This window comes from Corvus cornix, chromosome 5 (assembly GCF_000738735.6).
Source record: "Corvus cornix cornix isolate S_Up_H32 chromosome 5, ASM73873v5, whole genome shotgun sequence".
Lineage (NCBI taxonomy): Eukaryota > Metazoa > Chordata > Aves > Passeriformes > Corvidae > Corvus > Corvus cornix.
The window spans coordinates 697,304-712,645 of record NC_046335.1 but is presented as its reverse complement, the minus strand read 5'-3'; positions in this window follow the sequence as shown (position 1 = coordinate 712,645).

Sequence of the window (15,342 nt, the reverse complement as noted above, 5' to 3'; positions counted from 1 at the left end):
CCTCCCAGCAGCTGGCAGCTTTCCCTCGTGGCCCAGGACTATTCCAGTCTGTTCCCCACCCTGCATTTTGGTGGGACAGGGTCTGGATGCTGCAGCCAGACCCTGGGGAATGTCTGGGCTCAGGTGTCACCGTCAGCAAAGCTCCAGGGACGTCCCACGGCCGTTATTCTGATGGGGCTTGGGATTTATGGAATCACAGAATCGTTGAGGTTGGACAGTCCCTTTAAGATCACAGAGTCCAACCCCTCCCCAGCACTGCCAGGGCCACACTGCCCCATGTCCCCAAGTGCCACATCCACAGGGCTTGGAAATCCCTCCAGGGATGGGGACTCCACCCCTACCCTGGGCAGCTGTGCCAGGCTGGACAGCCCTTTCCAGGAGGGAATTTTCCCTGATATCCAACCTGAGCCTCCCCCGGCTTTTATTTATTTTATCTCTTTTGATGTTGTTTCCATGTCTGAAGCACGGTGGCCTTTGGGAGAGCCTGAGATGGGCCTCATTCTCCATCCACAGGGCAATTCAGAGCCATCAGTTCATCACCCTTCCCAAAATTCAGACTTTTAACAGGCATTGAATTCCTTCAGGAGCCTTGTGGGTCTCTGGAGTTTGCAGATCTGGAAGCTGGACCTGCGGCCACCTCGCTGGCTGAAGGCTCCGTGTCCAGAGCTGGGGCACTGCCATGTGCTGCCCACTCCTGTCCTGCTCCACACTTCCCACAAATTTATCTAAACGTGGAGAAAACCCTGATTCCTGATTGCCTCAGCGAGGCACAAATCAAACCCAGCCATGCACCAGTAAATAGGAAATTGATTTCAGATTTCCCTCACACAGATTTGCCTCAGTTTCACCTCACGCAGGAGAGACGGAGCCTCGGATGGATTGGTGCCCACCAAGCAGCAAAGTGGGACCTCCTGTGCTTCCAGGAGAGGTGCCCAGCCTTGGGGAGCCTGAATTATCCAGGAGGCAAAGCAGAGGTGGAGGGAAATTCTGGGGTTTGGTGCTTCAAGCAGGAATGTTTGGAAGATGGAAACCAGGACTGTTCCAACAGCTCGGAACTCGCGACAGGAGCTGCGATGCCAGGAAGGGTGTGCCCAGCCAGGAGGGGGCTGCGGGGCCACCTCAGCTTGTTGTGGCACTCGGGGACACGGCAGTGCTGGGGAACAGCTGGGCCTGGTGCTCTCAGAGAGCTTTTCCAGCCCCAAAGATTCCAGGATCCAGGATCTGTCACCGAGCACCAGCCTCCGTGTCCGTGTTGGACACTCCAAGAGTCCCAGGGCATGTTCAGTGTGCGCTGGCGTGCTGGGAGCAGCCAAGAGACAATTAGAAACATTTTAAACAACTGATTTTCCTTCTAATAACTTCTGGCATGAGCAGTAACCTGCTCCGTGAGCAGACCCAGGCAGCTCAGAGCCGTATTTCCATTTTAACGTGCGCTGCTCTCCAGGTGAGTTAATAGAGGCTTTCTGGAATGACCTAAATAAAACCTCCATCCCTCATGCCTGCGAGCACTCGGGGTTTCAGATTTCACCCAGGTTAGGTACAGGGAAATCAGCCAAGCCACAGCCCCCACACTCCCCACGTGCCCGAGCAGGAGATGTTTTTACACAGCGGAACGGAGCAAACTGGAGGAGCAGGAACGATTCGATGAGAATTTCCTAAGTATTCTCCAGGTTCTCGCTGCCATTAGCTAATTTGAGCGGGATGGTTGCCATGGAGATGTGGAAGCAGCACGGATGGAGCCTCACGGATGGAGGGAGGAGAGAGCAGGGTGGGATTTATCCCAGTCCTGCTGCCAGTCTGTGTGTCACACACCCTGTGGGTGCACAGGGACCCCATGGACAGGGGCTGGGCCATCCTGACCCCCTGGTGTCCCACTGGGCACATCTCCAGTGTCCAACTGGGAATTGGGGCATCCTCAGCGCTGGGCTCCTCCGTGCTGCCTGGATCCATGGCAGGAGTGGGACCCCAGCAGGTCTGTCCTGCCTGGCCCTGGCACTCCTGCAGGGAATCCCATCCCTGGGCTGCGTGCTCCTGAGCAGCCCAAATTTCCTCCTTGTAGTGACCTCATCCCACTCTCCATCCCTGGAGGCACAGGGGGATGTGGATTTTGGCTTTAAGGAGCTGAGGTCGCAGCAGAGAAATGAGAACCTTCGGAGGCTGTGTGACCTCGAGCTCAGCTGGGCTGGTTTTGTGTGTGAGGCCCAGCCTGGGTATCAGGAAAGGCCCTGGCTCCCAGCAGAGCCAGCAGAGGGAACTGGGGTGGGAATGTGTCCCTTAGGAACGGAAGGAGGATAAATATAGATGGGATATTGGGGAGAAATCCTTCCCTGGGAGGCTTGGAGGCCCTGGCACAGGGTGCCCAGAGCAGCTGTGGCTGCCCCTGGATCCCTGGCAGTGCCCAAGGCCAGGCTGGACATTGGGGCTTGGAGCAGCCTGGGATAGGGGGAGGTGTCCCTGCCATGGCAGGGGTGGGGTGGGATGGGATTTAATATCCATTCCCATCCAAACCATTCTGGGATTCCGTGGTTCTTTACCTGGCATTCAGACCCCCCTTTCCTGGGGATTCCCTGGAATTGTCATCAGGGGTGGCTGTGGAGGGACAGGGACTGTGGCAGAACCAGGCTGGGAGCTGTGGGTGAGGGCTCTGTGGGCAGAGGGAGCGGTGTCCTGGGGCATCCATGGAATTCCTGGGCTGACGGGAGGTGAAGGGAGCCGGCACCTGCGGTCACCTGTCAGAAGCTGCTCCGCTCAAAGGAGCCAAGCTGGCGCTTCCATCTCTGCCGGGAGAGTGAAAAGGTCGCTGCACACGAGCTGCTCTGTCCTGGCCCGTCCCTGCGCGGGGCCAGCGCCACACTTGGTGACGTGGCTGCCACCCAGGGCCTGGCTGACAGCGCTGCTGGGATCGTGCTCATCCCGGGTGGAAGGGATCCACACGGGCTCTGAGAGACAGCTCAGCCAGGCCAGTGCTCCCAGCACGTGCAGCTCCTGTGGCCACAGTGTCACAAACACCCCCAGGTGACACCAGGAATCAACCAGCAGCTCCGAGGAGTGGCTGTCCCTTGTCCCCACGGTCCTGTGGCTCCAGCTGTGCCGTGTGAGCGCGGCACCGCTCATTTGTTATTCCCCGCGATGGGCTGCAGGATGTCACAGCAAAGTGTCTGCAGCAGGCTGCAACAGGGAAAAGCAGATGGAAGCCAGAGCTGTGCTAATTAAGCTTGATAATAGAAATGTTAATTAAAAACCCCGAAGAGGAAAGGACATTCTGTAGTCTCCTGGTGCTCTCGAGTCACGCAGAAATGGCCAGCTGGAAGGAGCAGTTGGGCTCTGCTCTGAGCTCGGACCCCAAAGCCTCCCCGGGGATGGAGCAGGGTGGGAGCAGGAGCCACCTCAGGAGCTGAAGGAATTCTGCATTAGGGACACTTTGGGAAGGAAAGCCAGACTGTCCTGAGAGGAATGCTCCATGCTCCAGGGAAATCTGTGAGCAAAGTGCTCCGCAGGCAAAGGGAACCTGGAAGGAGCAGCACCTCCATCCCAGCAGCTGCTGCTGCCCGGCCTCCTCCCGGCTCCTCCTGCTCCACTCCAGGCAGGATGTCCCCAGGCTGGAGGGGACAGCACCATCCCCTTCTCACAGTGCACAGGGCTCGTGAGTCATCATCACAGCACACACCGAATTTTGTGCCAGATCGGCTGCTTAATTCCCTGTTTTCCATTCCCATTCCCTCTTTTTTTTCTGTCAGGAAAAGGTGGCACAAAGAGTTCTCGTTCTTCCCATCCCCTTTCCTGGGGACAGTCCTGCACGTCCCTCAGAGCCACTGGTGGTGTTGGAGTGGGTGTCACTGTGGGGGTTTCAGCGTGAGGGTCACAGAATCCCAGAGGGTTTGGGTTGGGAGGGACCTTAAATCCCATCCCATTCCAGCCCTCCCACTGTCCCAGGCTGCTCCCAGCCCCAATGTCCAGCCTGGCCTTGGGCACTGCCAGGGATCCAGGGGCAGCCCCAGCTGCTCTGGCAATTCCAGCCCAGCCCCTCCCCACCCTCCCAGCCAGCAATTCCCAATTCCCCAATCTCCCATCCAGCCCTGCCCTCTGGCAGTGGAAGCCATTCCCTGGCTCCTGTCCCTCCATGCCTTGTCCCCAGTCCCTCTCCAGCTCTCTTAAAATGTCCCAGGCCAGGTGGACATTGGGGCTGGGAGCAGCCTGGGACAGTGGGAGGTGTCCCTGCCATGGCAGGGGTGGGATGGGTGGGCTTTAATGTCCCTTCCAACTTAACATTCTGGGATTCCATGATTTTTTCCCAGCAGAAAATAGTCACTGTATTTAGCAGTGAATCAAATATTCAGCACGAGCAGAGCATGGGGAGAACCCGTCCCCCAGATGAAGCTGTTGGGTGGAATGGCAAACCCAGCTCCCAAGAGACTCCTTGTGAAGCAGCCGGCCCACAGGATTTGTTCCCTGCGTTAGGGATGATCCATGGCTCCCATTCCCATGAATAGGTATCCATAAACTATCTTTGTCAGCTGGGTTTTACTCGGAGTTAAATAAAATATTATAATTTATGATAGGCATCAACTTTACAGCATCCTGGGCTCCTCCAGAGCTGCCTGAACATCTGGGTTGCATAAACAACCCCATGGTTGGGATGAGGTGGCTTTTCAGCTTGGTTACAGCACACAATGAGCTCTTCAGCTTTATGGGAACGCCATAAAAGCAGTGAGAGGAAACACCCAGACACAGCAAATGCTAGTTGTGGCTGAACTTTGTGAAAGAATGAATGTGTGTGGTTGGGCAGGTCAGGGGATGGATCCGGAGCTGGTCCAGCGAGGATGGAGGGCAGGTGAGCTCCTGTTGGGGTCGGGGGTTGTCTGGTGGGGGCTGGACCTACTGGAGAAGATTCCAGCATGGAGAGGGGATGGGTGGAGGCTGAGGGAGTGCAAGGATGAGGGACAGGAACAACAGGTTCTGCTTCACTTCAGATCCTGTGTCCAGTTCTGGGCTCCTCGTGCTGAGAGAGACATGGAGGGGCTGGGGCAGGGCAGGGAACGGAGCTGGGAAAGGTCTGGAGCCCCAGGAGCGGCTGAGGGAGCTGGGAAAGGGCTGAGCTGGAGCAAAGGAGGCTCAGGGGGGACCTTGTGGCTCTGCACAAGTCCCTGACAGGAGGGGGCAGCCGGGGGGGTCGGGCTCTGCTGGCAGGGAACAGGGGCAGGAGGAGAGGGAACGGCCTCAGGCTGGGCCAGGGCAGGCTCAGGGTGGACAGCAGCAGGAATTTCCCCATGGAAAGGGAGCTCAGGCCTTGGCAGGGGCTGCCCAGGGAGCTTTGGAGTGCCCATCCCTGGAGGTGTCCAGACAAAGAGTGGATGTGGCACTTTGGGATACAGTTTAGTGGGCAAATGGTGATCAAAGGTTGGATTTGATCATCCTGGAGGTCTTTTCCAGCCTTAATGATTCTGTAATTCTTTGGTTCCAGGTCTCTATCCCAGGGGAATTCTCCTGCCTGGCATACAAGGAGAACAGCAGGAGATGTTCCCAGTTGGTTTTTCTGCACAACAAACTCCTCTAGAAAAGCGCCTCAGCTGCTCCCAGGTGCTGCTGCTGTGCCACGGAAAAGCTGCTTTGAGGAGGAGCCAAGCTCCTTCCCCATCCCGGGAGCAATGCCAGGGATGAGGAATACCCAGGGGAGCACCGGGATGGGGAACTCCCAGGGGAGCACAGGGATGGGGAATGCCCAGGGGAGCACAGGGATAGGGAATGCCCAGGGGAGCGATAGGGAATGCCCAGGGGAGCACAGGGATGGGAATGCCCAGGGGAGTGATAGGGAATGCCCAGGGGAGTGATAGGGAATGCCCAGGGGAGCACAGGGATGGGGAATGCCCAGGGGAGCACAGGGATAGGGAATGCCCAGGGGAGTGATAGGGAATGCCCAGGGGAGCACAGGGATAGGGAATGCCCAGGGGAGCACAGGGATGGGAATGCCCAGGGGAGCACAGGGATAGGGAATGCCCAGGGGAGCAGGGTGTTCCTTGCTGAGCCCTGGAGGGGCTGTGGGGACAAAGCCCCATGAGGTGGGAATGTGATCCCTCTCCTGCCCTGCTCACAGCAGGTGTGGGAGCACTTCCAGCCCTTCCTGCTGGAGCTCAGCTTATCCAAGGGCTCCAGGGAAAAGCCAAATTACAGCCCTGGAATCGTGCAGGGAAGGGAGTGGGAATGAATTCCGCAGTGTTCCCTCCTGGCTTGGGGGCTGCCAGGTACAAGAGTGTTCTTGGAGTTTGTGTTCCCACTTCCTCCAAAGGGCTCCACTTGTTCTTTCCTAAGGAGAAAGTCCAAGGAAAGCGACGGCTCTGAGGGCAGAGGCTGAGCTGGGCCAGAGCTTCCACCTGGGAAAACCTGGGCAGGGAAAGGCCTTTTCCATCCGGGATTCTCAATGGGAGCATTTCCATAATGCACAAAGCATGAAAGGTCCAGGATTAAAGCACACGGGGATACCGCACCAGGAGAGCTGCTCTGCACGGCTCTGGTTTCATGTTTTACATTTTGGAAGCAAGTCCCACAGACTGGAGGGAGCTCCAGACCCCAAGCACCTCCTCCCTGCCCTCCCACTTCTCCCAACCCATTAAATAAGTCAAAATCCCATTAAAGCCTCACTGCCAAGTGTTTAAGCTCAGCATAAATCACGGTTAATACACTTCTTATTAATTGGCTTCCTACCCTTGCGTTTCAAGTGGAATATTAAACTTGGTGGAGTTCAGAAACAAACTGTTTAATTGCTGGACACAAGATATATTTTGATCTTTTCCAGGGTAAAAAACCCCACTCAGATTGAAAGCCATGCTTGGTTTGTGATTGGAATTAATAAGATCAAAGGAGAATGTGGCATATTTAAGCAGCAGTAATTCAAAGGAGTGTTGCCAGCAGCCTCTGCTCCCTCCAGTCAGAATATTCTTTTTCAAACTTTGAGGGAGCATTAAGTGTTTGATACTTTAACATTCCCTCTTGTGATATCTCTCATTGTATTACCCCGATTTCATGGTCCAGGGACGGGATAATCAAACCCTCATAGCAAACAGCACTGATCGAGGAAAAGGGGCTGGGGGATGGAAGGACAAGGTTACAGAAAAGCAGGAAAGCAGATAAACCAGTGAAATATCAGAGGAAGCTGCTCCTGGCCCTCAGGGAGGGAATGGAGGGTGGAAATATGTCCATTTACCCCCCTCACGGGGATAAACGAGAATGAAATCAGCAGCAGAGACTTGATCTTCCCATGGATAAACAAAGCCCAGAAGCTGCAGCAGCAATGGTGGCTCCGTAACGCCTCAGAGCAGGGCAGCTGAACCATTCCTTCACCTGGTCAACAGCAGGTGATGGCATTTGCGGTGTTTGGGTCAGCAGGGAGGGGAGGATTGTGAAGAATTCTCCCTTTTTGTGAGTGAAAGCCCTGAACTGAACACTTACAGGTCAGATCAGGTTAAATCACTGAGTCTGAAGGGATTAAAAAGGCAGGGGAGAGGGAGATGCTGCCAAAGAGCCCAAACCCTCAACCAAGCTTGGAATTTCAAAGGGCCAGACTGAGGAATTCTGAGGGTTTGTTGGGAAATTTGGCAGAACTCAGGTAGCTGGATATGGATAAATCCCCGATTTGTTTGATTCCACAGTGCCAAAACCTTCTAGGACTGGGTGTTGGGGTAACAAATTCATCCCAGAAAGGAATTAGGAACAAATCTGCGGAAGTAACTGACCCTCAGATCCAGGAAATGTAGAGGGAAAGGCTGGGAGCCCCAGGACAGGCTCAGCTGTGCTCCTTAAGGGCAATTAAACACCGAATCCCAAAGTTCATGAGGGCAAAAGCGGACAGAGGGAGAAGAGGAGGGGCTGGGCAGGATTTAAGCGTCGTTTAAATGGCCAGCCCAAGCACACAGAGCACGGATACAGCGCAGCCATTACCCGATTTCCAGCAGGGATGGTTTGTGCTAAACGCAGGGAACAAGGGAATGAAGCAGTTGCCTCTGCACAGATGGGATATTACTGCTCAAATAGGAGAGGATGGATAATAATGAGAGCCATAATCGGGCCAAGGAGATGAATAATTGCCTGCAGGAGAGGTGAAAAACGCTGCCAGTGGAAGCCACAGGCCGCGGGGAGTTACCTGTGGAGCTTCTCTGAGACTGGAGAGGGGACCAGTTTTAGTTAATTTTATTAAATATTCTCATTAGCAATGCTGGGACAACAGCCAGAAACACACCCAGGGAACATGCTGGGAACGAGGAGCTGGGAAACCTCCTCCTCATGGAGGAGAAGCTGGCTGCTCTTCAGGACTTGAGTAAAATATGAGTATTTAAGGAGTGATAATGAGAGGCACTAAGAAACATGACTTTAAGCTGGAGACACTTTTTAGCAGTTTCTTTTGCCTTTCCTTGAGCTTTTCCTCCTGCTTTGTCCTGGGAAAATGCCAGCTCTGCTCCAGGCCTGAAGTTTTCCTTATGCAGCATATTTATCTTTATTCTCTTTATTTCCTCGGGTAGTGACGAGCAGCTTTCCAGGGCAGGTAATATTTAATTCTTCTCATTTCTTTATTTAATTATTCTAATTTCTTTATTCAGTTCTTCTCACTTCTTTATTTAACTCTTATTTCTTTAGGCCTCTGTGTGTCTCACTCTCCCTGGGAATCAGGAGCTTCTCTCTCACCCTCCCGGGGCCATTAGTCAGTCCTGGCAAAGCCCTGTGTCCAGCAGGGGCCTGGGAGCACTCAGAAGGTCCCAGCAAGGGGAGGGGGTGTCGGAGACCACAGGAGCCTTGACTGGCTCAAAACAACCAGCTGGGAATGGTGCAAAGTGTGGGATACGTAAGATTTTCTAAAGGAGGGTGTTTAATGTTTGATCTTTGTGTATTTTCCAGCCTAATCAGCAAGGAGGGAGATTGAATCCACAGAACAGAGCAGCCCACAAGCTCTAAGTGATGTCCAGGCACTGGAAAAGCAGCGAGGCTCGGTGGAATTGCCTTGTTAAGGTTCAGGCTGGCTGTGTTTCCATGATCCGGGCTCAGGGGGAGGTGAACAAGGCTTGGGAAGGAGGATGAACCTCGGGAAGTGGGCACAGGGAATGCAGCATTTAAGGGCCATGAGGACAGCTGGCAGAACTCCCAGGATGAGAATGAAACTGATAACTCAGGCACTGAAATCAGCTCTGACTGGGGAATGGGAACTCCAGCAAGGGGGTCTGTGACCCTGACCCAGGACACCACAAGCCAAACCCACAGGAACGCTGAGCATGGCACTGATCAGCCTGAGAAGGGGCAGGATCATTAACCAATGCAGCTAGAACACTAATTAATGACAGAACTGTGTCACTTGCAGCCAGTGAACAGCAATTCCCCTGTGTGCTAAAAGGTACAAATAGTAAAAAAGCCGTGCTTGGTTTGTGGGGCACCACTGAGCACCCAGCTCTGAAACAACCAGTCAAGGTCTCTCTCCAGCGTGGAATTATTGCCTTGTTTCACAAGGGGTGGTGGATCTGATTTTTGTGGACAACAAGGCCACACTGGAATCAGGGGGAAGATTCTCCACCTTGTCTTTCTCTTTTTCTCTCCCCTTCTTGTCCCGACTTCTTCTTCTCAAAACGTATCGTAAAATATCCCAGTTGTGTCTGGATAAATTAAAGTTTGCAGAGCACCTTCCTTTGGGTGGTTTAAAATTCACCAAGGACCTTGTTCAACACGAAAGTTCTGCACTTTGTGAGTCCGAGTTGTTACTGAACCCTCGGAGAATTTGGGTGTTTCCCCCTTTCACTGCCCAGGGTGAATCCAGCTGCCCTCCCCTAAAGCCCCGGAATGGGCTGGGGCATTCCAGGGGTGACTGCAGGGGGATGGGGTGAGGCTTTTCATCATCCTGTGCTGTGCTTGGCCCCCAGGTGATGCCAGGGAAGGGCTTTATCCCTCAGAGTTCCTCCCTGGATTGTCCCAGGCCAGGCTGGACAGGGCTTGGAGTGTAGTGGAAGCTGTCCCACGGCAGGGGAATGGAGCAAGATGGGATTTAAGGTCCTTCCAACCCAAAGCAGTCTGGGATCCTACGATAAAGAAATTGCCTTTTGGCCTCGATGCCTCCTCCTGTGTGGGACCTGCACAGGTGTTTGGAGGCTTCCAGCTCCTCCCAGCCAGGCGAGCAGCATTTCCAAGGAAAAATGGATGTGACCTGGGCACAGCCAGCTCCTCCTTTCCTGGGAGCCACGAGTGTCTTCAGCGTGTAACCCCCACAATTCCCATTTCCCAGGAAACGTGGCTCTGTGGCAGCGCAGTTCCTGCTCCCTGGGCAGGCACAGCAGCCCGCACCCCCTCGCACCTTGGCAGCATCAAAGGCGGCTGCAAAAGGTGGCGATTATCAGCACCGCCAGGGAAAGCTGTGATTAAAGAAATCTGATCCAGGGGAGGAGCTGCGAGGAGCCAGCCCCGCTCGGGAAACAGCAGCACAGGCGAGGCACATCCCCGGGGACAGCCCCGGACTCTGCCTGGCACACGGATGTCCTGGCGACTGCGGAGCAGGGCTGCGGTTCGTTGATATGACAGTATCAATCAATCTAATTAGATCTTTTTGCATAATCACAGGAAATTTGCATAAAGAGTAGAGCCAGCCCAGGAGACAGCGGAGAAAAACAAGGGTTGAGTGGAAACCAGAAACTTTGGATTTTTTTTTTAAGATTGCAGCAATGAGGGGGGGGGGGGGGGGAACCTTGTAGGAGTGCCTGGAGCCTAAATCTGGAAGAATAAAGGATGTAAAGTACCTTTTAAGAATGGAAATGGAAGACAAATCCTAAACACTTAAAAGGCTTCCCAGGGCGCCTGTGGAAGGACACAGCTGAAAATGTTCTGGCAACATACTTGAATATTGAAAAATGTGGGTTTAATTAAGATTCGCAGCACAAGGTTTCAAATCCATGAAAGGAAATCAGGGAGAAGGATTCCTGGATGGTAGCAGGGAGCCTGAGCTGGGCTTTCCTTCGCTTTTTGTGTTTTGAGGGTGTGGAAGTGAGCAGGGAGCTGCCGGGTGCCGGCAGGGCATGGAGTGCTGGGGTTGGGTTCTGAGAGCTCGAGAGGCACCTCAGGAGTGAATTCCCTGGAAAACAACCCCATCCTCAGCTCTGATCCATGGCCCTGCACCCCGCAGGTGTCCCCAGCCCTGAGGGACGATTCGCTCCTGGCTGTCACCTCTGCCCCAGCCCTTGGGTCCCCAGGGTGAGGATGACAGGCTGGGAGAGCTGGGGGTGTTCACCTGGAGAGGAGAAGCTCCAGGGAGAGCTCCGAGCCCCTTGCAGGGCCTAAAGGGGCTCCAGGAGAGCTGGAGAGGGACTGGGGACAAGGCATGGAGGGACAGGAGCCAGGGAATGGCTTCTCAGTGCCAGAGGGCAGGGCTGGATGGGAGATTGGGAAGGAAGTTTGGATAAGTGGGATGTATTTTGGAGCACACACAGCCTGGCCACTCTCTCTGATCCTTCTGTCAGGAATTCTCTGCCTGTGAGAATGCAAGTGCTGGAATTCCCAGAGCTGTGGCCCTGCTGTATCAGGAGCTCAGTAGGTTTGAGTCTCTGCATCCAGCTACAGCCTAACCCATCTCCGGGATTAAAGAGGAAAATAAAAATAACTTGGTACCTTCCAGCTAGGAGAAAAATATATTATTCCCTTCAGTAATCAAAAAGTAGGTCATTCACACACATCATTAATGAAGACAAATTAAAATTTTCTCTTAATGAAAGCCACTATTTCAAAGACTTGGGTTTATTCTAGAAAGCTCAGCTGCAAAAATTCCAGTGCCACCATTCAGCTGTGACACACTGCTGGGAATTCAGGCTCTTGCTGTGCTTTAGACATGGATGAAATGACAGGAAAAGCCTTTTCCATGGAGATGCCCAGGATGGTGATGTCCTCCCAGAGATGGACCACAGGAAAGCTCCACGGACTCACCAGGAATGGAATGGGGCTGTGGGGAGGAGCTGGGGAGAAGGCAGTGAGCCCTCCCTTCAGAGAATCCTGGAATCCTGGAATGGTTTGGGTGGGAAGGACCTTCAATCCCACCGAGTGCCACCCCTGCCATGGCAGGGACACCTCCCACTGTCCCAGGCTGCTCCCAGCCCCAATGTCCAGCCTGGCCTTGGGCACTGCCAGGATTCCCTCCCAGCCGGGAATTATCGGTGGGAGCACTGGGACAGCTGCCACACGCAGCTGACCCCACACAACCCACGGGGATGTGGGATGAGGGAAGGTTTGGGATGGGGCACGCCCACAAGAATCTCCCTGTCCTCCAGTGCCGCCGCCTTCAGTGGCTGTGACACCCTTGCAGGTGCCGTTGGCATTGCCCAGCCCCACCTGGGCCCACCGCCCTCAATCCCAGGGCCCTGCCCATCAGCTGAGCTCTATTTGAGCTCCATCCTAAATCCCAGCTTGGCGCTGTCTCTAGGCTGAGCCTAAGCTTGGTTTTATCCTGCCTTGTCTTCTGCTGCCCCGGGTTCTGGAGCTGGCTGTTGTCCCACCTTGAGAGGATGTCCAGGCTCTCAGGAATGTCCCCTGCTGTCCCCATCCTGTCCAGGCTCTCAGGAATGTCTCCTGCTGTCCCCATCCTGTCCCCATCCTGTCCAGGCTCTCAGGAATGTCCCGTGCTGTCCCCATCCTGTCCAGGCTCTCGGGAATGTCTCCTGCTGTCCCTGGTGTGCCCAGGCTCTCAGGAATGTCCCCTGCTGTCCCCATCCTGTCCAGGCTCTCAGGAATGTCCCCTGCTGTCCCTGGCCTGTCCAGGCTCTCAGGAATGTCCCCTGCTGTCCCCAGCCTGTCCAGGCTCTCAGGAATGTCCCCTGCTGTCCCCAGCCTGCCCAGGCTCACCCAGGCTGGGATGCTCTGGATGTCCCAGGCTGGGAGCTGCACATGAGAGCTGCTGGCCCAGGGGGTGGGGGATCCCCTGGGAGGAGCAGCATTGGAAGGAGATTTTAATTCCATCAGGAGCAGGGTTGGGAACTGGTTCATCCAAGCTTTCCCTTGTCTCTGGGCCCTGGGTGGGAAAAACACTGGAAGAACAGGAAAAAGACAGGAACACAAAGAGCAAGGAACCCTGAGAGCCACAGGGCGGCTCATGTAAACTTCAGTATTTAGGAAATTCCTGAAAAGTAAGAAATCCTGAGTGCATGGGGTGAAGAGTCCCTCTCTCCTGAGCACACGGCATTGCTGGAGTTTTAATGGGAATTTCTCCACACAGTTCCCTTGGCACAGTGCTCATGGCCTCTCCTCAGAGCTGGTGCTTGAGGTGAGTGACCGAGGGTGGCCAGGGTGGTTTTTCCAAGGAAAAATCAGAATGTGACCCTGTGTTAAAAACCTCCCTCACATGTCAGGGATCCTGAGGGGACAAACGCCTCTTCCCAGACCTGGGGATGAGCCAACAGGCCTTGGAGAGCACTGCAGTCCCAGAGGGTGAAACTGGCAGGACATCACCGGGTGTTCCGGGAAATGGGCTCACTTTTGGGACGACAGAGAGAGCTCATGAAGAACTCCTAGCAATTAATTACACTATATTGAATTTTTTTTCAGTTTCAGCATTTCTCTACCCCTCACAATTTGCAATACCTGGCTGGAAGACAAGGTACTTTCAGTACTGGAGGCAGCACAGGCCTGTTCACCTCACCCAGCATTTCGCTCGGACTTTGAGGCTTTTTGGCCCTGTGCATCCGGGGTAGGGACAAAACCAGGTGGTCCTGATCCAGGATATTTTACCTGGGACTTGTTTGGAGTTCCAAAGGTGGTCAGGCAAAGCAGAGACACACTTTAGAAGCTGGTTTTTCAAGTTTTATTTTCAGCATAAGCAGGGTTGGCAGGCAGCGAGGACCCCCCATGCCTGAGGAGCCACAGTCCCCAGCGGCAGCTTCCACCCTGAGCAATGGCACATCCCTTTCCCTCCTATTCCCGTGTCCTTGACATATTCCTGAGGAAAATGCTCTGGGTTTGTAGCGAAAAACAGGGTGAGGGGATGTGCAGTTTAGAGGGGCAGTGGCACCTCATGAATTGTACCTGAGCAACTTCGAGCTGGCCCCAGGGAGCATGGCTGGGGTGCGAGAGGCCATAAATCTGTGGCTTTTCCCATAAATCTGTCTGGTTTTCCCCACTCCCAGACCCCCAAGCTCCCAGCTGCTGTTTGGATGTTTCAGGCACATTAATTTTTCAGCTGCTCTGAGTTTTACCTCAAGTTCTTGTCCCTCAGAGGAAGGGGGAGCAGGCCCGGCAGGAGGGGAAACGTTTCCAGCCAGTGGCACAGAGAATTCCCTGCTCCTTCCCAGGTAACACCATCTCCACACAAAGTCACTGCAGGCTGTAACCTACTGGAGCTCGGATATTTGCTTTCTTCTCTTTTTTTAATTAAACAGCTAAGCTGAGGGGATTACACGATTTGGAAAAAAACCCTGAACCATTGAGCTCGAGTATTAAGTCGTATTATTGAAAAAATCAAACACCACTTGGAGCTGTGGAGTGTGGAAGGGGAAAGGGCAATGGTGTGTGTAAAATATTTGCATATCTTTGAAAAGAGGGAATTCTTTCTAAGGAAGAAATTCTTGGCTCTGAGGGCAGGGAGGCCCTGGCAGAGCTTTGCCCAGAGAAGCTGTGGCTGCCCCATCCCTGGAAATAAATAAAACTTGCAGTCTGAAGTCCTGTATTCTCTTTCTTTGTAGAGTTTCAGGAAGGAACTTTTCTGCCTTTTGAAGATGGGAGCAGCTTCCCTGAGGAAGGCTGGCAGCCTGAGCCCTGTGCTGGGGCTGAATTCCGCTCCTCCTTCCCAAAGCTGAACCAAAGAGCCACTGCCAAAGCCAGAGGCTGCACTGCCCCTAAACCAGCTGTGTCTGTATTCTCAAATGCCACCCAGCTCTCTTTGGCTTCCTCCTGGAGCTGGGCTCCATGGGGTGACCGTAAGTGACCACTCTGACCGTTCCAAATTAAAGCCACATTCCAGGTGAGCTGCACAAGGAGCGAGACACCCGAGTGCTGTTGGTGCCACAGGTCTGGGGGATGAGCTTGAGTTGAAAATGTTCGACAACTTTGGTGGGGGAAGACATTTCAGAACAACCAATATGATTGATAAAGCAAGCTCCCTTTATTAGCAATCCAGAGGCACTTATGTAGTATACCAGCTTGTTAACTCTTAATTGGCTTAAACCTATCAAAGCACATTTCTGCTTCTACGTAATTAGACTACATTGGCAAGCTTCTACTAGTTATGCTATGATTAAAGAATTCAGAGTTCACCCTCCCTTCTCCTGGCCAGTACATCTTATCTGCACAGCTGCACATCCTCAAAACTCCCTTTTTGTTCTCAGGCTTGTTTCTCACACAGGT